General features: G+C 31.6%; 1 long non-coding RNA gene across 1 annotated transcript; it reads left to right on the top strand.

Annotated features, from left to right (window-relative positions):
* The first annotated feature begins 2,333 nt into the window (after positions 1 to 2,333).
* LOC124360688 lies at positions 2,334 to 20,025 on the top strand. Its single transcript, XR_006922267.1, has 4 exons — positions 2,334 to 2,603; positions 11,239 to 11,430; positions 17,740 to 17,890; positions 19,876 to 20,025. It is a non-coding gene; the product is annotated as an uncharacterized LOC124360688 (long non-coding RNA).
* The last annotated feature ends 4,556 nt before the right edge of the window (positions 20,026 to 24,581 follow it).

Here is a 24,581-nt window from a genome sequence, read left to right on the forward strand (position 1 = left end):
GCCATGTGAAGTGTTTGGTGCGCGACCCGACGCTCCTTTTGATTACGTTAGTAATCTAGAGGACCGTCTGCAAGACTTCCATTAACTGGCTGAACTCAATCCGGTCTGTGTGAAAATAAAGACTGGCTACGACCTAGCTGTTACCTCGTCCGCACGGGTTCAATGTCGTTCGGCTAGCTTTGGCTCTAAAAACCATAACGGAATAAGGGCATCTGTCCGAAGGTGCGGCCGCTCTGGGAAGAGCCTTATACCAACGTTTCAAGAATAAACGATGTGGTGTATCGAATACGTAGGTAGTTTGGTAGATTTAAGGCGAAGATGATGCATCTGGATCGATTGGCACGAAACCATGGCAATTTGGATGTTGGATACAACACAATGGTCAGCTGTTAATTGTGTTTAAACGATATGTTAGTCAGCGATTATTACTGTGCTGGATGATTGTAGATAGATATTATTGGATATTTTGATAATTTGCTGTACTGTATTGTTTAACAAGCTATTTTATTGTAGAATCTTGGAGCATTGGAAAAAAGTTTATTGTACTATCACTAGTATAAAACGAATACAACATTTTCCAATATAATTTTTATTTTGTGCAAGGCCTTCCTGAATCAAAGATTCCATCATCAGGCACTTTAGAAAGGCCTTGCACAAAATAAAAATTATATTGGAAATGTTGTATTCGTTTATACTAGTGACAGTTCAATAAGCTATTTTATTGTTAAGCTTTGTTATATATAATAAACTTATATGCTGTATTATTTATAGATTTTTGGAATCAGTGTTGTTTTATTTTACTAAAGACCGAAATAACTGACAAAATAGTCCACAACAGTATTTTCAAGTTTTAGTACAAATAACTTTAACATAAGTGTTCTTGAGGCAAATGTGAATCAAAACAATATATGTGGAAATAAAGAACACATTGAACACTTATATAGATGGGTCAAAGATTAGGTCATGGGTTTCGATTAGTATATACGATGAAAAAGATCAACTTTAGAATTGGCATAAAATAACATCAATTATTGATACTGGAGACTTATGTGTAATAAATGAAGCTCCTTAATATGCAGACCAGTCAGAAAATGGAACTGCTGCTCTTACAGTATTATCTGATTCTCAAGTAGCTCTGCAGAAAACATACACAACTTGGAAAGGAAAAAATAAAGAATGGCACCTCGTTTTTATAGTCCATAAATGAATTATCATTAAAATCCAATAGCGTTACAGGACGTACCCGGATACATAAGTATCAAAGAAAATGAAGTTGCTAATACAATTGTTGAACAAGCTAGTGATGATATAAATTTTCATACAGACCATAAATAATTACAAAATATATGTGCATATAAAGAAATGACACAAGAAATTATTATATTATTAGTTTAAATGTGAGAGTGTGAGTAAAAGCTCATGGAGATTTCTCAAATTTCACTATAGGCCAATGGTACAAATAGTGCCGATAAGCAAGATGTTGTCGATAGTAATGAATATTTTAAACAGACACTTTAATTATAAGGTGCAGGTTGATGTGAGTGTTTTTGCAACGCATCCCGATTACACCAGATGAAGTTATTATTAGATAACAGACAAGGACGTAGACAGCAAGGAGCCCCTCGCCCTCCAATTATCACTAGGGAATGAGCGGTTGACTGTCCTTGCCTTACTTTCTGCCGACTACGGGAAAATATCAGTCGTCTCGACCCCTCCCCCAAATCTTTTCCTGACTACCTTCTTGATAACAGATATTCTTAATTGTAAAAAAATCTATGGATGGTGCTCTGGAATCATATGGCCATATATTCAATAAAAGTATTTGGTATATTAAGAAATATAAAATATGTTCGGACATTTAAAAACTTCATCACATTTACCAATGGTAAAGCTTATTAAAGTCTTCCCAGTCACTATCAACCCTTCTTCAAACGGATCATTATAACCTCTAGGAGCACGTCTTTAAATTTATATTAAAGGTAAAAATAAGCATTTTAAATTACATATGAAAGAATTATATTTATATATAAATATATCTAGGTTAAATCAATTTACACACACACATATAAATATATATATATATATATATATATATATATATATATATATATATATATATATATATATATATATAATCTGAAAAAAAAACATGTTTCTCAACAAATTGCTTATTGAATCAAAGTTAAAGGGGGAAGATGTGGCTATATGGGATCTAATTTTTATAACTAAATACATGTAGTCTCATGGTATAATTTCAAAGCCCAAATAGAGAGAGAAAAAATTTGCTCTGCGGTCTGTAGTCTCCGTCCGTGTACTGTCCTGTTCTGTCGTTATTTTTTGTCGAAGAAGAGAGGTTATGTATGTATATGTGAATTCTAACCTATTTTGTAAATAGGTATTTTGTAAGTTGTAAATAGCACATTGTAACAGTCACTGAGTGCATAATATATTGGGTTCTATGGTAATGTTGAAAGTAATTTAGTCTAAAACGGATATGAAAATGGTTAACAAGGACGCAAGGAATAAAAAAGTTAAAGTGTTTCAAAAGAAGAAAAAATACCGAATCTTTTGATAAAATAATCAAAACTTTAGAAAATGTTGAGGTAAGCTAAATGTAGTAAATATTCTAATTGTTAGAATTTAACATGTTACTTAACCTTGATATGCTAGAATTCAGATCTAAAATACTCTTAATTTCTTAAAATAGTATATTTTTTATTTCCAAAAGATTTGTTAAGTGGTTACAAAAGATATAATATGGTACAAAAATGTATTAACCTTTTGAAAGCTAAGGGCTTATGGAGAGGGTGGTGTGGGCAGTACCAAGCATTTAACCCTAGAACTGGCAATGGTGTCACTCTGTACTGGCGGCTCTATTTTAACAGCCTCGCAGACGTTTCTTATAATATATCACATTTCATAACTGTTAGTCCAAATAATATTTGTTTATATTATAAACTATTATATGTCAATGTATTCACAACTATATAGAGAGCATTATAATAACAATATCCTATTGGTTTCCATGGAAACATTTTTGTTTTTTTTTTTTTACAAAATGTAAGAAAACAATTTTTTTGGACATTATTTTTGTAAATATTCCGTTGTGTAACTGCTTAGCAATAAGCTTTACATCAAAACTGTAAATGTATAACTTATTCAAAATTTTGTCTTGATTCCAGAAATATATAATTATTGTAACTTTTACCTCAAAACGTATGTGGTAGCTACAGGGCTTTGTATGTAAAATCACGTGTATTTACTTATTTCCAAAAATGCGTAGATTTCTAAATAAATATTATTTTTCGTGGGTAAATATAATCTGGTAAATATTAAGATCAGCGACTAAAACCGCTCTAATCGCCGTAATTTTTTTGCATACTAACATAGGTTAACGTAATTTCACCGAAATAAAAAATCGTCCCGATTATCGCTAATATATAAAAACCAGTTTTTTGGGCAGTACAATGTTGGCAATACAAAACACTTAAATAACAAGATTTTCGACTATCAAACTATAAACAATGGCCGACCAATGGTCGTTTTGATGATGAGTTGACCAGTAGTCACGTGACAAACAGGAAAGTTTCCGATTGGCCGGGCGGATCACGTGACCTGTAGGAACGGCTTCGATAGACCGCCAGACGTAAACAAACAAACCACATGGACAAGGAATAATTAGTGAAGTTATTGAAATGGCGTGCGATGGTTCTTGTCACACGCTAAAAAGACCCTAGCTTCCCTATTCAAACTCAGATCATGCAATGCTTGCTCTTTTAGAAAAAAAATTAACTTGAGCTTGCAAAGTCCAAGCCCAGATCACGCCATGACTGCTTACACACACAAAACTCAGACAGAACTAACGCAGGTTTCATTACAAGCAAAAGATAAGCGGCGCGCGTTTATTACTGATAAGATAAGACGAGTTTATACTAGAATTAGTACATGGACTACTGCCCTACGAACTAATAACACCAAAAAAACAAATAAATGCATTGTCAGTCAGGTTTTTCAAATTTTGTTTTTTCCAAAAATTTTTTTTGGGGTGGGGGAGTAAACGGCTACGGCGATAATCGGGACTACTTTTTTCGGTGAAATTACGTGCCCTGCGAACTAATAACACCAAAAAAACGAATAAATGCACTGTCAGTCAGGTTTTATTAATTTTATTTTTCAAAAAATTTTTTTTGGTGGGGGGAGGGAGTAAACGGCTTCGGCGATAATCGGGACTATTGTTTTCGGTGAAATTACGTTAACAACATGTGTTAGAATGCAAAAAATTACGGCGATCGGAGCGGGTAGTCGCTGCTCCTATCTTAAGATTTGATATAATCTCATGACTGCAGGTTTTGTACTAATAGTTTTTTTTTCAAGTATGACAGATAAAACAAAAATAAAATGAAAATCGAATAAATTTTAATTCACCTTATTTACATAATATGTACAGATATATACAAAGTTTCATTTTTCACTCAGCGTCACCAGATTTATCGGTCTCTAAAGTTTTCACCCATACTAAAACTATAACCTAAGAAAGCTAAAAAAACAATAATAACAACACTAAAACACTATAAAATACAATTTCCACAAATACTATTGGATTCGTAACCTCAAACACAAAACCCGGCACTTGTTTACAGTTTCACAACAATGTGGTTGACCCGTACTACTTTCACGTCAGCTGTCCATAGAGAACGATGTTTTTACGGTAAACAAAGAAGACAATAATCGAAGTAAGAACCGTAAATCGGTACTATAGTTAATGCTGTTCCAGAATATATCAAATACAAATCATTTATATGACCTTAATTGCCTAAAGTTTCAATAACTGTACATGTCTACTTTGGCGATGAATATTCGTCGTTGCCAAATCGGACGGTCCTTTGGCGACAAAAATTCGTTTCATACCAGCTGGAGGGTTAATACAGATCATATCCCTCATTGCTAAGCACTGTTTTTATTTATGTAGGCTAGTGTTCCACCGACCAAATAAATAATTCACAACTTTTAAAAAAATACAGTTTACAATTAATGGAATGATTTAGACTTATTATGAAGAAGGAAAAGTAGGATAAGTGTATAACTTAAAATGTTTGGTATTTTATTTATTTATTTGTACCATGGTATATTTTATTTACTATACCACAAGTATAACGTTCTTTTTCATCAGAAAGGCACCCAAATAAAATCTAAATTAATGACAAATTAAATGGGCTGCTGTACAATAAGAGGTCAACACTCGAATATTCATGATGTAATCCACGATATAACATAATATACGATATAAGTAATTAATTGTTGGAGAATTTAAAAATTGCGATCAGTATGAGGACATTTTGTGAGATATTTCTATATATATATAATATATGTGTATATATATATATATATTATATATACATATACTTATATTCCTATATATATACCTGTGGGGAGAATACTTTCCTCCATTTCATAAAAGCGGTTGCTGACTGCTATACGGGGAAAGCTGTAAATATTGTAATGTTTTTCTGCTTTGTAGGCCATAGTAGGTGTTGTTATTTTGTAATGTTATTGTTCAAATTTATGTTATTAAAATTGTAATATACTGTTCTTGTTTTTAATGTATTATAACTAACTGGGGTAGGGTATGATAAGCGGACCCCGGTTTTTTATATTGAAATTGGCAAACGATATTACTTAATCATAACCATCGATAGGTACTTTGGGATTATACCGACCACACCCAGACATGAATCTTTATTTGACATTTTGCTTCTACTGATTACTAGATTAGCGTAAAACAATATTTCGTCAATATAAAACAGGAATTGTCTTATCGCAAACCCCTCCCCATCCTCTGACAGAGGTCAAAGTCAAGCGGTTTAGTAGATAACGTGATTGCAGAGTCTCACCGCCCGTTCAGGTGGTGCGTCGCTTTGTTGTACTTCCGTGTTTTACCTCTACATTTCTCGAAACAAAAATTCAACAAAAACAAACATTACCAAACAACAACTAAACTCTTTATTGAAAAAAACATACAAAACTTGTTTTTATTTTTGATCACACTCTGCCACCCAAAATGCGGAAAGTGACATCGGCTGCCCCGCGCTGATAATAAAAAAGTTTGTATGTGAGGATTTTTTTTTTATTATTTGGTCAGGAAACTTTCACCAGCAGGAAAGTTTTTCTGAATGAACTGAATTTAATTTTAGATTTAACTTTTTTCAGATACATAGTTTAGGTTAGCCGTAACTTAGTCTGAAGTGGAATGTATCACCGACACCGCTGCCCTACAGTTTATGCAACACCCCCATTCACGTAAATGCAACACGGCAATACCATTTGATTGAATCACTTTGCAATAGTTTATTTCTGAAAAAAAAAAAAAAAAAACACTTTAGGCCATAGTGGTGATCTGTGATAAACTAAAAAGTTTAAACTTTAATGAAATTATGTTGAATTTCATTGTATTATATTCGAATAGAAAGTGTTTTGGGGTGTATTGTTTATACACTAATTTTATGACAGATGAATGAATACGAAACACTGATGTATAAAGAATCCTGAGAACAGGGACAATAAATATTCAGACTGCAGCGGGCCAAACATTGGCGGATGTCTGCAGAAACAGTTGTTATATCGGGCAATCCACCCGTCCCCCGCCATAGTCTGCTCGGTTGACTCGGAGCCGAACCTTCAGCGCGCGTACTGTTACCGTGCAAAAAACTTAAATAATCATGAGATGCCGCCACGGCCTGCCGTAATCGGGATTCTCGAGAAAGATAAGATAACAGCGACAACAATACCGATCAAAATACCTGGAAATGCTTGTTGATTAATGTAATGTTAGTTGTAATTTTGTAATTAAAGAGTTGTTTTTTTCTTTCTATCATGTTTGTTTCTATAAATTTATATTTTTGTGTTCTTCATACTGGCGTGGTCGGTATAATCCCAAAGTACCACATCGATATAATCAATCGATACTGATTGGTTATTTTGAACAATTAACTTAAATAATCTATATCAACAGCTGTAAACACTTTAAAATAATACTCGGTAATGTAATATTTCAATTTTATATAAATAGCCTAACATTTGATTATTAAAAATGGCATTAAATTTTAGAAAACTATATGACAATGCTTTGAAAGATGATAAGACATGTTCTTCAACATGTTGGACTCGTACCGAAAAACGTATGTGAAATTTGTGGGAAAGAAACAACTATAACTGTGAAAGGAGCAAATATGATTGTCTTCAGTTTTCCTAATTTTGGTTATAATAATTTGTTTGATCACTGTAAATATTAAATTCATATTTTAATTTAAAACATATGATTGTTATTGAGGACTATAGATACTTTTATATCGATTGATAGTCTAGGATTTGAGATACGAATATTAGGTATTGATGACTAGATTCTTCGATATAAAAAACTGGGTCCGCTTATCGTACCCTACCCACTAACTGTTATGTACGATTACTATACAATGTCAAAGTTTCATAATATATTGAATCGTTCGATAATAACAATCAAATAACGAATATAAGCCGCTTATTAAAGGCTTCCTGTAACAAACAAAACGGTGCAACATGTAGTTATTTTTTACTGTTTTGAAGGATAAATGTGTCTTGACACCTTGTGACACAGATAAAACTTGTACTTTGCCAACGTACTTGTGACCATTATAAGATGGGTAGTATTAATGTTGATAAAACAGGTCCATTGAATGGTAACCTATTACCAGGATAACATGTTACCAACAACAATATGTATTATTTCATTAACAGCTGGGCTGAATGATTTGGTATTCTCATAATGACTTGGGTATTAACTTACTTGGTAACCAATAACAGCTGAGGCCATTTCATGCAAGCAATGAGGCTAAGAATAGAAATATTACAGGATGGAATGTTATTACTTGATATAAATAGGTTAAGATTAGGTTATCATAAGTTTATCATAATAATACTAAAGATAAATACACCCAAAAGAAAGCGGAATTATTTTTTAGAAGCTATATATTTTCAAATATTTTACCAAAAAAACCTTATCCCATTTCAAAATACTCTCCATTACAACTAACATACATTTTGTCCCACTGGAAACATTGTTTGTACTCATCTTTAGAAATGGTTGACAGCTCTTGCCTCGTTTTTTTTCTTGACCTCTTCGATGTTGTCAAATTAGTGTCCTTTTATGCCCCTTTTTGTGCGTGGAAATAAGATAGTATCTCATAGTGCCACGTCAGGCGAGTAAGGTGCATGGGGCAGGTGAACCATACCATTTTTAGCCAAAAATGTTTCTTTCCGATGTTCCATTTGATTGTCAGTCAGAACCTGAGGAACAAATTTGGTACAGTAGCAACTCTATTCATTCCCAAATCTTGTGTTAAAATTTTCTGAACCGAGCTTCAGGATAACCCACTATCTCTGACAGTTGATCAATGGTCTGTGAGCACAATCTGTCAAATTTTTTCAATATTTTTGTCGATTCAGGCAGTTGATGGATGTTCAGAACGAGATTTGTCATCATTTGATTTGTCATAATTTTTAAATCGAGCAAACCACTCGTACACTTGAGTTTTTTCCATAGCGTAATCTTGGTAAGCTGTTTTCAACATTAAAAAAATTTCAGCTCTATTTTTACTGAGTAGAAAACAAAATTTCACAGCTGCATGTTGTTCACTTAAATTTGCTATCTTAAAAAATCAAACAAAAACAAAACAGCATTAGCAAAAACAATCACTGCAGACTAACGGAACAAGCCAAATTGACAATGCAGGTTCCTTGCTATAAGTGCGGGCATTGGGGGCCCCACCCCACACTTTTTTGTGAAAGAAGAAAAACATCCAGGAAGAGTATGATAAGCGGACCTGATTTTTTAATATCGAAACTACCAACAATATTTAATTTTTATACCCATCAACATAATCAACCAATAGCAATTAATTTGAACAATAACTAAATCATCTGTACACACATTTTCATATTCTAAATGAAATTTGCTCTTCATGTAACTTATTTTTAAATAAATAAAGATAGTTAACTTTAGAAAAATAAACAAAATAACACTAAAATATCACTTAATGTGTCTCTTTCAGTTGCAAAATTTATGTTTTGTTGTTACGTTTTCTTTATTTTTTAAATGACATTTTTCCTGTCACCTGTCTTAATTTTATCGTTTGGTTATGGTTCCTTTATTATTTGACATTACGTAATTGTTTAAACTATTTTTATTAATTTAAAATATGTAACTTTAATTTAGCATTTAAGTTACGTTGGTATCGATTGATAGTTCTCTTATTCGATATATAAAGTTTCGAAGCTTGCAATAAGCTATTTAAAAACCGAGACCGCTTATCATACTCAGTCCAAACATCCTTTGAGATAGTACCTAAATTCAAAGTCAGATCACGTGAGTGCTCATAAATGTCGTTTTTATCTTTTTATTACTTATGTATATATGGCCTGTATCAAATAGTAGATAGGGATTGAGTAGTACCCAATAATTGTGCTGAATAGTGAAAATTTGATGTAAGCAGTTTATAATTTTATTAGTATCTTATATATGAAATTCTCGTGTCACAATGTTAGTTACCTTGCTCCTCCGAAACAGCTTTACCAATTTTACCAAATTTTATATGCATATTCAGTAGGTCTGAGAATCGGCTACTATCTATTTTTCATACCCCAAACTGTTCGGGGTGGTCCATCAATTAAATTTAGAAGATCACAGATTTCAAAGTGCCTGCATATTGGAAACTGCAAATACAAGACAGTTGCGTTTTGTTATATAGCCAAACACTATTTGAAGGCGCTAAGTTAAGATGTAATTTGTGTTTCAAATAGATTATCTATGGTTGAACTCAAAGCTTGAATTTTATACCACTTTATAATAAAGTACATGTACGTGTACCTTGCACCTTTTTAAATTTTGTTGTTTTTCCAGGACACCTCAGCCTACCAAAAAATGTAAATCTTCTGTCATTCAATTTTTAAATATGATCAGTAATTAGCATCATTAAGTAATTTTAATTCTTTATTAAATGTTACTTGAATTATTGTGTGTCTGTATTAATGTCTGTAAATTAACGTGATTTTTTATTCAACCATACACTATTCAAACGACTATGCTGAAATTTTACATGGAGATTCTTAAGGTCCCTGAGATGAATATATGTATATTTTCCTTGTTGAATCCAAGCACACGAAGATGAGGTCTGTATATGCTTGAGGATTGTAATTCTGTTTTTATGTTGTCTGATGAAAACAGTAAAACCGGGCAGAAACTAAGGTGAAAGGACGTTTGATATTATTTTTTGAGCTAGTTGATAAGCCATTTTTTTACGTCTAATCTAGTCAAGCCATTAAAACTATTGTCTATTTCCACCAAAAATGTCACCATATTTCCAGGTAAGACAGGTTTTCATCCTACTTTAATCCATCACATTCTTCAGGAGACAAACCGCTCTTAACGAACTGCTGAAGTGTCGTCTGTGACACTTTAACTCTTTTACACATCTTCTCAAGCGCATCTTATTTTCTCTACAATATGTTATAGCTCTAATCATATTATCTGGATCTCACCTCTTCAAAAGAGCCTGTTACTTTCGTCCTATGAGTTTTCGTAGCATCTGAAACAGAAGCACATAGCGTTTTGGAAACACTCCACTTGTTGAAGGTAATGTGAAAACGTTTCCACATTGCCCTCATGCACATGTTTGAAGTTACCCATACTAAGCAATATTGGAATTAACGAAACAACTCGACTATACATGATCTTTTGTTTCCTTGAAATACAACAATATATTCCCTATAAGCTCTTTACCAAATACTCTTAAGTGCATTACCTTACACCTCCATGACAAGTTAGACTAAATAATATCTAAAACTTACCTCTAAAAACTTTACAAAAATCATAAAACAAGAATATCAACGCACCACCATTAAACACAATATCAAACACACACTTAGCGCTTCTCAGTGAGAAATATAAACTAGAGAAATAGTTTGTGATGTTTGCCACTAGCACTTAGCAGTTGTAATCTTTGATGTTTCCACAGCACCCTCATGTTTCTACAATGGCTCCCCTCTATAAATTGTTTTATATGTATTATGGAGTGATGTATTATAAATTTAATAATTTAAAATGGTTTTAAAGTGGAAGAGTTAAGTTCAGTTGTGGTCTAAATAAAAGCAGAATAGAATAAGTTGTGTTGATTCTGGATAATGTACAAACTTTATGAAATTTTGCAGATTGACATTTCTAAAGTTGAATCATTTAAAGATCTTCCGTTATCACCATCTACTTTAAAAGGATTGTTAGAAAGTGGTTATGAAAAGCCTACAGAAATTCAGAAAGAGAGTCTAGTGCTTAGTTTAAAAGGATCAGATATTCTTGGTGCAGCTAAAACAGGCAGTGGCAAAACTTTGGCATTTCTTATTCCGGTAAGTCTTACAATCATTATGGTTTATAGTTTATGCTATCACAAATTTAAAATCATGTTTAAAGTTATTTTTATTTGTAGGTATACTCATAATGTAATATGTAAATATATTAAGAAACTTTTCGTAACTTAGTTAAGTAAATTAAATTTCAGTATATTGATTCGTAAGAAGCCAAATATTTTCTCACAATTTAAGTTGAGCATGCTAATCATCCACCAAGAGCCCTCACACTTGTCTTGTTAAATATTTTCTGTTTTTGTCACAAATATGTTTTAATGTGTTTTGTAACCCTTTAAGCTTAGATATTGCCACCCTGGTGACATCATGCATCATCGACTTATTAACAACATGGCTTTATTATTGTATCTAATTATTACTCTGACACTTTAATCTATCCATTAAGGTTTGCCAAAGTTGTTCCAACCTTTATATAAAAAAAACATAATGCTAAGAATATATATTTAATTCTAAATGTTGAAGTTGCATGAAATTTTGGTTACAACACTGTGTGATCAGTTGACAGCACTGCTGTGATTTGTTATTGTTGTAAATGGCATGCATTGTTTTCTTTTGGTGATTTGTTGTATTAGTGTTTTGATTCCTTGTTGATAATCTGAGTTCATTACAATTACTAGGATTGTTACTATTAATAATTACTTGTCCAAGATGTACAGTAGAGAAGGTGTGCCACACTCTTTCCCTGCTGGTAAGCTGATGTCACTATAGGTCGACCGGCCACTACACTGCATTGTATGAAGCCTTGTTTCACATCTTTATCACTTGGAATGTGTTTTTAAAGGCAGTTTTATTTAAATATTCTTTATATTGATAGTCTAATGATGAGACTATGCCTTTATGTTAGATTACAGAAAACCTTAACTTAGGCTTACAATTGAAATAAAGATTTTAATTACAGCACCATTTTCCACTATCACATTGTCTTCCATCTGCATCGGTTATTATTTTGTTTCAATAATGTCTTGTAATTTGTTAACTATTCATATGTAATTGTTCAAAACCTTAGATAATGTTCCCAATGGTTAGCAAATAATTGCCACAATAATTATTGATTAAATTTTCATTTTAATTTCAGTAGTTAACAATTTATGGATTGTCTTACTTAAAGAACATTTAAAATGCCAAATCTGAAAACTACACTCAGTTTTGACTTCTTTTTATACTACACATTACACAGATTTTTTCTCTCAAAACAAAAGAGGGTTTTCTTATAAAAAAATATCCAAAGAATGGCTTAATTATCCTTTAAAACGTTGGATTTGATATATTTTACTCTTTGACTGCAAATTAAACAGATAATCTTCAAGCTATTTTGCTAGTTTATAACTTTCTTGTTTTTTAAATTTTCTTAATCTTTCTCCTTTCAACTTCTGGCTTGTAGAATTTAATCATCACTGTGATTTTTCTTTGTACAAATAAATCTATGATTTGATGAAGAAAGTTTGTTAAGACATTTTCTTATCCTAACAGCTTTTTATAATTCCATGTTAGCCATGAACTTTTGAAATAATTAGTTCAAGGCTTTTTATATTATTTAGAAATTCATCACTAGGTTCTTTAAGCCCTCCAAGTGACAGTTCATATAGCCAGTTCATGTCAGTTTTGGTTTGTAAGTGAAATCACCCAGGTGTGGGTAAAGTTTCCTAAATTATTTCGATATCTTAATCCATTTTTAGATGCCGTTTCTTTAAGATTTTTATGGATAAGTTCACTGCTTTCAGTTTTTTTTTTGTCTTCCAAAGTAAATTCTTCGTTTTCACTGCTACTACTTTCCTCAGAATCTTTGCAACGATTAGTTTCTGTTAATTCTTTGACAATATTCACACACCTTTCCCTCAGCACTTTTCCAACATGAAACTCACCTTCAATGTACATATTTACTTTAAGTTGTCCTGTTTTTTCTTAGCATCTGCATTCTCATTCTATAAAGTAATTCTTTTAGACTGGTGTGTTCTACTATTCCTCCTTCACTTCTTAGCAATCCAAAGAGGTTTCCCAGACTATCTTGCTTTAATTTTGCTGTTAAGAATGTAAACAATTTAAAAAATCTTTGTAGGTTATCATATAGCTGAAACAGTGATCTTGACATCAAAATTCTCTTTTGAAATGTTTTCCTTTTTTTGTGTTTAAGGGTTTCAACAGAAATATTATTACCTTTAACATTTTATTTCCTTTAGGCTTAGGTAAAAGGTTCCATATTTTCCAAAATTTTTACAAACTTGTTTAAAATACTTTTTTTCTAGTCTCAATCCATTTACTGCAGATACATTTTGACTCAATATTGGAAAAGGGTACTCTTGTATTCAATACATCAAACTAGTTGTTTGTTAAATCAATAAAGTTGGGCAGCATTTTTTTTCTTAAACCTTCTTTTTTATCATTTATACTTCCATAGAGCACATGCAGTTGTATGGGACATTAGTAGTACTGCCAGCCTAACATTTTGCATTTTAAAGTTTTCACATTTTATGTGTTAACTTAAAACAAGAATATATTTCAGTTTCTTTGGCCTCAAAACACTGTATGTTCTGCTACTATTGTGCCATCTTTTAATTAAAATCTGTGCCAATATACCAATTTCTTATGAGTTTCATAACATGTGCAACATCAACAAAAAAGTAAATATATCTGGCCGTAACCTCAGACTGAAAACAGCTGACTTCACTGTTTAACTCCTCCAAATTCTTTCTAAACTCCTAAATTTTTCCTCCGGAATCAGATACAATGTCAACTACTACAAATTCTATTTCAAACAGTTTTTCAATAACATTCTCAAGATGTTTTGTTCATCATATAAACAATGTTTACAAAAACTGGTTGTTTCCAACTCTAACATAATACAATGTACCATTATGACTTTTGCTTGGTAATATGGTTCTATTATTGTATCAGTAACAGAATCATATTTTAGAACTGGTGTAATTTTATCTTGTCGAATTGCTGTACAACTAACTTTTGAAAGCTTGTCATATTTCTTCCTGCAAGCTTCATCGTTTCTATGACATCATCAACAACACTGATTTTCAAGTGAATTTTAGAAGCCAAGTTTTTCAGAGTGGACAATGTAGGCAGTGATATTTTCACTTCATTTCTTAAGTAAACATATCACCGCTTACTTAGATATCATATTGTAAATGCTTTTGTTATATCTTCATTACTCCAAACGTGTACTTTCTTATTTAGTTTTAAAAGTTATTGGATTTGAGTTTTTGAAAATATCTTTTAATTTTCTTTTGTCTTTTACTTTTCAATTTCATCTTTAAGTTTATTATATATGATCTCAAAATCTACAGCTTGAGATAAACATTCTGGTTTAGGGTTACTGTACTGATTTTCTTTTGTGCTTTCAAATAAATTCTGAAACTATTTCTCTGTATTGTTTCATTTGTTGTATCTAATCCCTCTGCATTGCAATCCTGAATATGTATTCCTAAGAATATTTTTAATAAATTAAGCTTAACAAAATATAAAAGTAATAAATGCTACGTTTAGGCTGTTTAAAAAGTTGTTTAAAACATAAATAAAACTAACAATCAGTTGATGGTACGTCACTAATAAATAAGTACATAATAACAAATCTCATATAAATACATACAATTTCAAAAATTTTCTATGTTTAATATTTAGTACAGATTTTTCTATTTTTTTGTGCGTACAAAAAAATATAAATTTTAACTTGGTTTATTTCACATGGTAATTTGTGTTCAATATAATGCCTTTGCCTAACAAATATACAGGGTGTCCCCAAAAAGTCCCGGGTCGGTTGAATATTTGTTTGCAAAATATTTAAAATAGAGCTACAAAACCTTACACAAAGTTACTTGACATAAAAATCTATTTTATCACATATTCAGTCATCCGCTACTTCCTCAGGGGGCGGCCCGCTAGAGTCAGAAGAAAATCTTAAATGTAAGCATAGGTTTATATGGCATATCAAATAAAAGTTCTTTATTAGTAGAGTACAGAGCCGCAAACCCGACCTCAAACGGACAACCGACGCTCAAAAATGACAGCTGTTCAAAGATGGCATAAAAGTTTGCAACTTAGGTTAATGTAATACAAAAAATACACTGATGAGCTTTTTGATTTTAACTTTACTAACCTCCAAAACTGTTTACAATTTAATGAGTTTATTCAAATGACCCTCAAACACCTCAAGAAACACCTCATGTCCATTTTTTAATGTTAGGAAAGTTAAAGTAAAAAAATCTCATCAGTGTATTTTTGTTACATTAACCTAAGTTGCAAACTCTAGCCATCTTTGAACGGCTGTCATTTTTGACTCGGTCATCCGTTTGAGGTCGGGTTTGCGGCTTTGTACTCCTACTAATAAAGTCCTTTAATTTTGATATGCATATCAACCTATGCTTACGTTTAAGATTTTTTCTTCTGACTCCTAGCGGGCCGCCCCCCCTGAGGAAGTACGCAAGTAGAGGGATGACTGAATATGCACCCTGATAAAATAGATTTATATGGTCCAGTAACGTTGTGTAAGGTTTTGTAGCTCTATTTTAAATATTTTGAAAAAATATTCAACCGACCCGGGACTTTTGGACACCCTGATATAATGAAAGTATAATCAAAATATATGTAGTGGTCCAAATAAGTTCTTTAACAATATTGTATTTAAAGCTATCCATTTTTGGTAATAAAAATCTCATTTTGGTCTCTTAAAGTTACTTTGCAGTAAACAAAATAGTAAATGAAAGGGTCTTTAAATGTAATCAATTATTCTATGTAAACATCGTTTCATGACAACACAACCATATGTTTAATTAATTTAAACCACTATTTTCAATTTGTTTACAATAGTGTAAAGCATAGAGTAAGCTTAATAGTAAAAAAAATATCCAGATAAAAATAATTAAGTTTTGATAAAAATATACTTTTAGCTGTACATTTTAGCAAATATTAAGTATGCATTATTTGGTCAGTACTGTGATGCAGATATAAAAGAAAAAGTTATTATCTAACGTTTTAATATAAAGTTAAAGACTGTTATGAAACCCATATTAGTTGCTTTTTGGCTTCTCAGTCCTGTGTATGCATATATATGTTCTTGATCAGAAAACAAGGCAAAATAAACTACGGAAAAAACAGTAATAAGACCTGAGTAAATTAGAATAGTCATAAATATACACTTTTTGACAGATTTTCTTGATCGTGGCAACAAGGAAAACTCAACATTGGCTTTGGAAATATAATTCACTCAAAACCAAAAGTTCTCATACAGGTGCAAAGCCTATGAAATTGCTTGTGAAGCTGCAGGTAACTACTACTATCAGAATAAAGTGAGCAGTGTAAGGAACTTGGATAGATATAACAGCTCAAAAAAATTCCACAATATTATCTTTCCCATATAGACAATAGTATTAGGTAGAGGCAAAAAGTTGACAGCTGAGTATAGTGATTTTTCCTTATTTTCCTTCAAAATACGCTCCTTATGCATTCACACACATCTTGCATACAACTGTTAAAAAAATCCTGAAATACATTTTTCGAAGGCTCCCTCAGTTAAATCTTCACATTTGTAATCATAAAATCTGAGTCAGCACAAAATCATTTCAATTTTTTAATTTTGTATAAAGACCAAAAATAGAATGTTTTTCAACATTCTGCTGGTACCAGGCCAGGGGGTAGGGAGAGTGCATTGTGCTTGGCAAGGCAATGTCTCGAAGCAAGGCAAAAAGTGGAACATTGTCATGCAACAAAAACCAATGTTTTGTTGCCCATTTTTTGCTTTTATTCCGATGACATTTCATAGTCATTTGGTAATCTCCATGTAGAGTTTTTTTAATAAAACTTTGGCCTTCAGAAATTAACTTGTGAAGGACTTAGCTGTCACAACAAAAAATAGACCTTTAACATCATTTGCTACCTGGCTTTATCCAAGAAACATTTTACCTTCCTTGGTTGTATTTTTAAGAAAGAATTTGCAAACAGTTCATGTTATGTAGAGATGGGAAGTCTATGGAGGATGTCATTTAATCTTTTACTGTACCCTTAAATTTTATTAAGTTATTAAGACATAATAAATATTAATATAGCACCCTTAAATTGTATTAAGTTATTAAGACATAATAAATATTAATATAGCACCATTAATATTGTTAACATGAGTTTAATAGATCTCATTTATTTGTCTTTAAATATTTTTATTATCTGTTGCAGTTAAAAAAATTAAATACTATTTATTGCTGATATATTTGTACTTTTATTGTGATGTAGAGATAATATTTACTATATTAAAATTCATTAAACTAATGTTTGGAATGCCTCATCTTGTTTTAGGTACTTGAAGTATTGTTCAAGAAAAAGTGGACTCGATATGATGGTGTTGGTGCCCTCATCATTACACCAACCAGAGAACTTGCTTATCAGATATTTGAAACTCTTAGAAAAGTTGGTTTCTACCATGACTTTTCTGCTGGATTAATTATTGGTAAATTAATAATTTTATCATTGTTATGACAAAATAAAGCAATAAGTATTCCTTGTTAACAAAAACATTCCACCAATCAATCCTAAAAACTGAAGTTAATGATCTATAACAATAAATTAACAATAAAAGTTTTTTTAAGGTAATTGTCAGAGTTGTCCATTAATACTGTGTAACTATACTGAATTATTCAAGGTTTTGTTATGCTGTCAGCCAGGATTGTTATATACCCAGGTATTTTTATAAATAAGAGTAAATACATAATATTCTTTTAAATACTAATGTTTTTTAGAAGTTTATAATAAAATGTCCCAAAGTAAGTTTGAAAACCTTAGGAAATGTATGCAAATTCATTTTTCAGATTTGCTCAACACTTGAAAGTAATTGAAATTAACAGAAATCAGAATTGGAACTTATCAGTTCAGTTTAAAAAATTAGAAAATATAATCAAAAAGGTGTTGTAATCTTTTTTTAGAAGGGGATGATTTGCAAACATTGAGGTAAATGTTGGAGAGAAATCCATTCATGCCATAGGCCTAGGTCTACAGTACATTTAAGATGGTACACAAGTTAGCTGCTATCGGCACTAACAGCTAACAGTTAGCTGTTATTGTTTGCAATAACATGTTAAAAATATGATTATCTGTTAATGATAACGGCTTATAATTTCTATTCAGTGTAGATTATCCCATTAGAAACTCAAAATTGAAATAACTCAAAACTCCCATAAGAAATATTGAGTTTCCCAAAGTGCTAGAATGCAATTCTTATTTTGTATATAATGTTCGGTTTTATTTCTGGTTTAATGAACTTGGCAACAAATTTAAAACTACACCGACATTGAAAACAAATTATTTAGGATAAATAGACTAAATCTCGTGTGTTTGACAATTTAGTGGTTAACAACGCCTTGCATCTCTATAATGAGTGGTCTTGATTACACTTAACCATCTTACTGCGGTATACACTAATGCGTCTGCCCCAGTCAATGTGTTATACTGTTGTACAATATCTGTCTTTAATACATTTAATTAACTCCTTTACTGTGGCCCTATACTGAGGGATCTTGAATACTCTTAACATGCAGTACATGCTACAGAATCTGCCATATTCTATGTTACAGTAAATTTTAATGATTATAAAGTAATATAGAATTAATTATAGTTTTACACTAACGTTTAAATAACCATTGATGGGTGACCAAAATGAGCAATATGAGGAGTTTTTAGGCTCGGGACAAAAAAGGTTTCATAGTAAAACATTTTGCTGAAATTTTTGATGCTGATTATATCTGACTGTAGTGTTGCTAATGCACAGAACAAAATGTTTCTCAAAAATGTCATTCAGTTTGTGTTTTAAGAGCTTTAATTTTTTTTTAATTATCTCTGATAAATATGATTTTAAAACATTTTTATATCAAAAATAAATAACAGTGGTTAGTGATTTAGCTCCCAATTTCACAAAAAACATATACCCATAAGGCCTCTGGGTACAAAAGACAGTCATTACCATTTATATCAATATAAAAGGGTTAGTATATTTTTTTTTCTTTTACAATTACGAATTTTTATGAAAATTTATATAAATTATCACACATTATGTTAGAAATATTAAGTATACTCTTAAAATTGTTTTTTAAAATATAATAGGTTAATAATGTCTATAAATTCCATTTTTGCAGTAATTTCTTGAAGTAAACTACATTAACTGCACATACTTAATGTTATCTCTGGTTAACTGTATATTGTAAAGCATATAAAATTACCATTTTCTGAGATTCATATAATAATTATTTTATGTAATTTATTAAAGTGATGACAAGTGGTACTTTATAAACATCATTTAAATTATTTATTTAGTCAGTCTCTGAATCCAAGTAAGTATCTAGGTATAGATGAGTCGTAAATGGTAAAATACTATTATAACTTTATATTCACCAAGTATTTTGTAAATAATATGTTTATTCTTAAATATTATTTTGTGTATAGGTGGCAAAGATCTCCATTTTGAAAAACATAGAATGGACAGAGTAAATATAGTAATCTGCACTCCAGGACGTCTTCTTCAACACATGGATGAAAATCCTCTATTTGATTGTGTCAACATGCAAGTCAGTGTTTATTGAATTAGCATTAGGATTTTTTAATAGATTTTTATAATATAGTCAATTTCGATGAAGTATATTACTTGTTAAGATCTGAAAGTAAGGTTTTTTGTCATTTTAATGAGCATCTTTATGATGCAGGAACTTCAGTTTAACCATTCACATTAAAGCACCAGTCTCAATTTCAGTGTAATGCTAAAGCTGTTGAAATATTTTTTTTAATTTTGATATTTTTCATTATTTTAACCCTGTAACCCTTCCCAGGTTCCGGGCCAGGCGGCAATATATTGCTGCCATAGATCGCATCTGAAAAGTGCCAGGCGGCAATATATAGTCGCCTTGATATTCGTCGTTTTCTTAAATAAATACGACGTCAAATGATTAAAGTTTTATGTTTTTTTATTCCCTGGTATATTTGTAGATAATTAATATGAATATAATTTTTATTTTGGAGGTCTATGCATTTTTATTTTGTAATAATTGTCACGTGACATTATCAGCTGACTCGATCTATTGTTGTTAATTCTTTATGCTTTAGTGTAATCGTACTATTGTATGCTGGATTCTTCTTCATTATTTTATTTTGTGGTTGTAAATATTAGTAGTGTTAGTAGTTACGTGCTTAGCTATTGTGTGTAGTAGTTACAATGACTGACAATTTGCAATCTCACTGGAGTGAAATTGTAAGTAGCATATTTGTAAATAGAAAAAGTGTAAATAAATTTCAAATAAAATTGTGTAAATATTTCTTGGTAAATAGTGTTTTTAACTGTATTGAAACTGTTTATGGATCCTACAATCATCTGTTTACCGGGTACATTCATAATTTGAATATTTATTTTAAGTTTCTTGCAGTGTAAGAGTCAGTTGCTTTACAGTAGAACCCCTCATATCCGGCCACCACGGGAACCGAGCCCCTGGCCGGATAACGATTCGGCCGGATAAACCAACCTACAGTACACAACACTTGACGAAACAAAACAATTGTACTGTACTGTACTAACCGCACTGGAAATAATCAACGAACTGTTTATAGGTTAAACCTACTAGCTCAACTGAGGACAACACAGGAAAATGTAAACAAATAGATACACCAAAATAACGTACGAGTCGTGGGAGACTAGTGCGTGCAACTGCGCTTCCGCAAGCCGTAGTTAAATAAATTTCGATATTGGCTTCCGGGAAGCGGCCGGATAAACCGAGGTGGCGGTAAAACCGAGGCCGGATATGAGGGGTTCTACTGTATCACTTGTTGCGAAGTACAATTATGCGTATTTATACAAAATGTGTCATAAAAAAATTTATTTATGAGATAAATAACACAAAAGTTTGTATGGTCGTTCCTTTCTAAATTTACAATATAATAAAATAGCTTCCCACAGTAAAATTATTTTTCCTTTTTTAGTTATTTACAAAAAATAAAAATAAAATTTTTTTATATAATCTATTAAAACATTATTTTTTAAAATTTTAAATTAATTAAAACTACATCTATATTTTTTTTGTTTAATAGTATATATATATATACACGAGTAATTTGGTGCAACTTTTAGGTCATTCTGTAATTTTTATGAAAAGTTATAAATTTTAATCTAAGAGACTGCAAAATCGTCAATTTTAGCCTGGCACTTTTGACTAGTCACAAGCGGATATGATATGTGAAAAAAATTTTGCAACATCTCACATTTGGTCCTGGCCTGAAAGGGTTAATAGTGAACTTCCTGTATACTGGAAGATAGTAGTTGTGACAAGAATGGTGGATTTCCAATATATTGGAAGTTACAAAAAATTGGTTTTTGTTTCATTTTGTAACATATTTAATTTTTGTGAAGAACAGTTAAAAGAATAACTAAATTTAGAAAAAACCTTTCTTTATTTTAAAAATTTGAGAGTGTATAATTATACTATGTCTATGTTAATTCATAGCAGTGTGTCAATTCATTAACAACTCAATCAATCACTAAAATGTGTTTTGTAGTACCTTGTGTATGAAAAAATGTTTGATAATAATGAAGTAAATACAAAGTAATGAAACGTCGTTTTGAAAACAATATTTGGATTGAATTCCATATTTATATCTTCACTCTGCTTATCTACTGTGTCTGTATATGGACAAATTTTGCATTATATGTGTGTCTGTGTCTCAGATGTAAAATTTTCAGACTCTGTATCATGAAAAGATATCTTTCTTTTTGCATGGTGAATTTTTATAACCCAAAACTATTATTTTTTATGGTAATATTTTGTATCAATAAATAGCTCTTAAACTGTAGTTGTACCGTTAATAGATTTGCATTACTTCCAATTTTAGGATTTTGTTGCATGGGCTTCCAACTTTCTAATTTAAATCTTCTGAGATTATTTTCGTTTAGTTGATTATTAAACAAACATGTGTGTCGCTCAAGTAGTTATTTTCATTCCACTAACAAAGTTAATATCAGCTGTTTGGTTATAACGTCTACTAATCTACTTAATGTCAACTTATTTCTTCATGATGACACTCATGTAAAATTATATAAAATCACATAATCGTTTTCTTATTTGCTTTATACACAAAATTGTGTATTTTGTAAATAATTTAGGTCATAGATTTTCTAAATGTATTTGAAATGAAATGAGATATTGTGAAAAGGTTTTATGTTTTAATTCAACATATAACCTTAATGCTGATAGTAACAAATCCTTACTGAGCACTGTGGTATTCAAATGTTATGTAAATAAATAAATTCTAAAGCTTTTGTGTAGTTCAACTTTTTCTATATTTATTGACATCTACCCTTGAAATTAATAAAACAGAAAAACTATCTGCACTTAAATGTACATTATTAGTTTAGATTTTAAACAACAGATTATTCCCCCCCCCCCACCCCCCCCCCCCCCCACCCCCCCCCCCCCCCACCCCCCCCCCCCCCCACCCCCCCCCCCCCCCACCCCCCCCCCCCCCCACCCCCCCATCTCTTGGAAAAAAAAGGAGCCATACACTTTCCTCTTGCTCAACGCACAAAAAACGTTCACTTTAGGGTTATCACGAACATGTTGTAATGTTTCATGTGGATTTTCACTGCCCCAAATTCTACAGTTATGTGTGTTTTAGTTTACCTTGCCACTTAAGTGAAAAGTGGACTCGTCAGAAAAGATTATGTTGTCTAAGAAATGTTCATCATCATCGACTCGATTTAACATATCCACACAGAAGTTCCTACGGGCAATCTTATCAGTGTCTTTAATTGCTTGTAAAAGCAAATATCAGTATGGTTTCAAGTGCAAACGTTTTCTTAACACACGCCAAACCGTCGTATGTGGTACTTGCAGCTCACGAGATGCACGCCGGGTCGATTTTGTAGGGCTATTTACAAAACATTGTCTCACTTGCTCAACGACTTCGTCAAATGTGCTTGGACGACCTGAGGATTTTTTATGTTTCACTGAGCACCCTGTTTCTACAAAACAACTATGCCACTCATGCAATGTAGGCCTACTAGGAGGATTTTTAGCGTACTTGGTACGAAAATTAAGCTGAACTGTTGTCGCAGACTTCGATTCTTCAAACCAAAACACACAACTAGCTCGCTCCGGACCAGTAAAGGCAGCCATGTTTAACGTAACTGTCACTAGCGCTTGTGCGGCGCGATTAGGCACTAGCGGACTACGCAAGTCAAAACTTGAACTGTTTTCCTTTAAAACAACACCAAAACCAGCTCTGTACCTTGTTTAATAAATTTTATATGAATTTTCAAAGTTGTAAAGTCCTTTTTCAAACGCCCTGTGTATATATATATGTACAATTCTTTTCAGCAAAGTACTATGATTAATAAAATAATTATGCAAAAATAAAACTTACAAAAAATATTCAAAGCATTTTCTTTAACTAAACCTTAGTGTCAGAACATAAAGGAAAGTTGGTCCGTAAAATGCTAGAGATTTTTCTCAAGTTACTACTGAAAATGCCAAGCCTATTTCAGTGATTTTGTAACATGTAACTAAAACATCCATAAAATGAAAACTCTGTTTTAGATAGGCTTTTAATTTTGTTGGCATTTTCTTTACAAAAAATATGTTTAATTAAAACACATAAAACATATTATATTATAAATAAAACACACATCAATTGTACTTACCACAGAATTTTTTAAAATTTTTTAGTTTTGTATGTAAAATAGCACTTAAAACATATTTCCTCAAAACAACTGATACTACAATGTACAACAACTAAAAATCTACACATAACACTAAAAATTATTTTGCTATCCACAAAACTGTAAAGATAACACTACTTTTTGTGTGTACCTACGTTTAAACTATTTCTCATAGATCTAATCTAAACTCATGAGATTTTCTTAACAAGTTTATAAAATACATGGGTTATCACTGAGTTCTGACTAAGAGAATACTTGAATTGAATAAATGTGTTTAGAAATAAAACTGTTATAGGTAAACCGCTAAAAAAAAACCTTGGTTGATTTCAGTTCACGCAGGGTGGGGTAAATACCCCTCCGCTGCCCCTCCAAGTATCCCCACCACTGCTCGGCGCTCACTCTATTTGATCAGCTGACTAATCTGGCTCAGTCGGTATCGTTCACAGCTGCGACC

Source organism: Homalodisca vitripennis, chromosome 4 (genome assembly GCF_021130785.1).
Source record: "Homalodisca vitripennis isolate AUS2020 chromosome 4, UT_GWSS_2.1, whole genome shotgun sequence".
In the NCBI taxonomy this organism is placed as follows: domain Eukaryota; kingdom Metazoa; phylum Arthropoda; class Insecta; order Hemiptera; family Cicadellidae; genus Homalodisca; species Homalodisca vitripennis.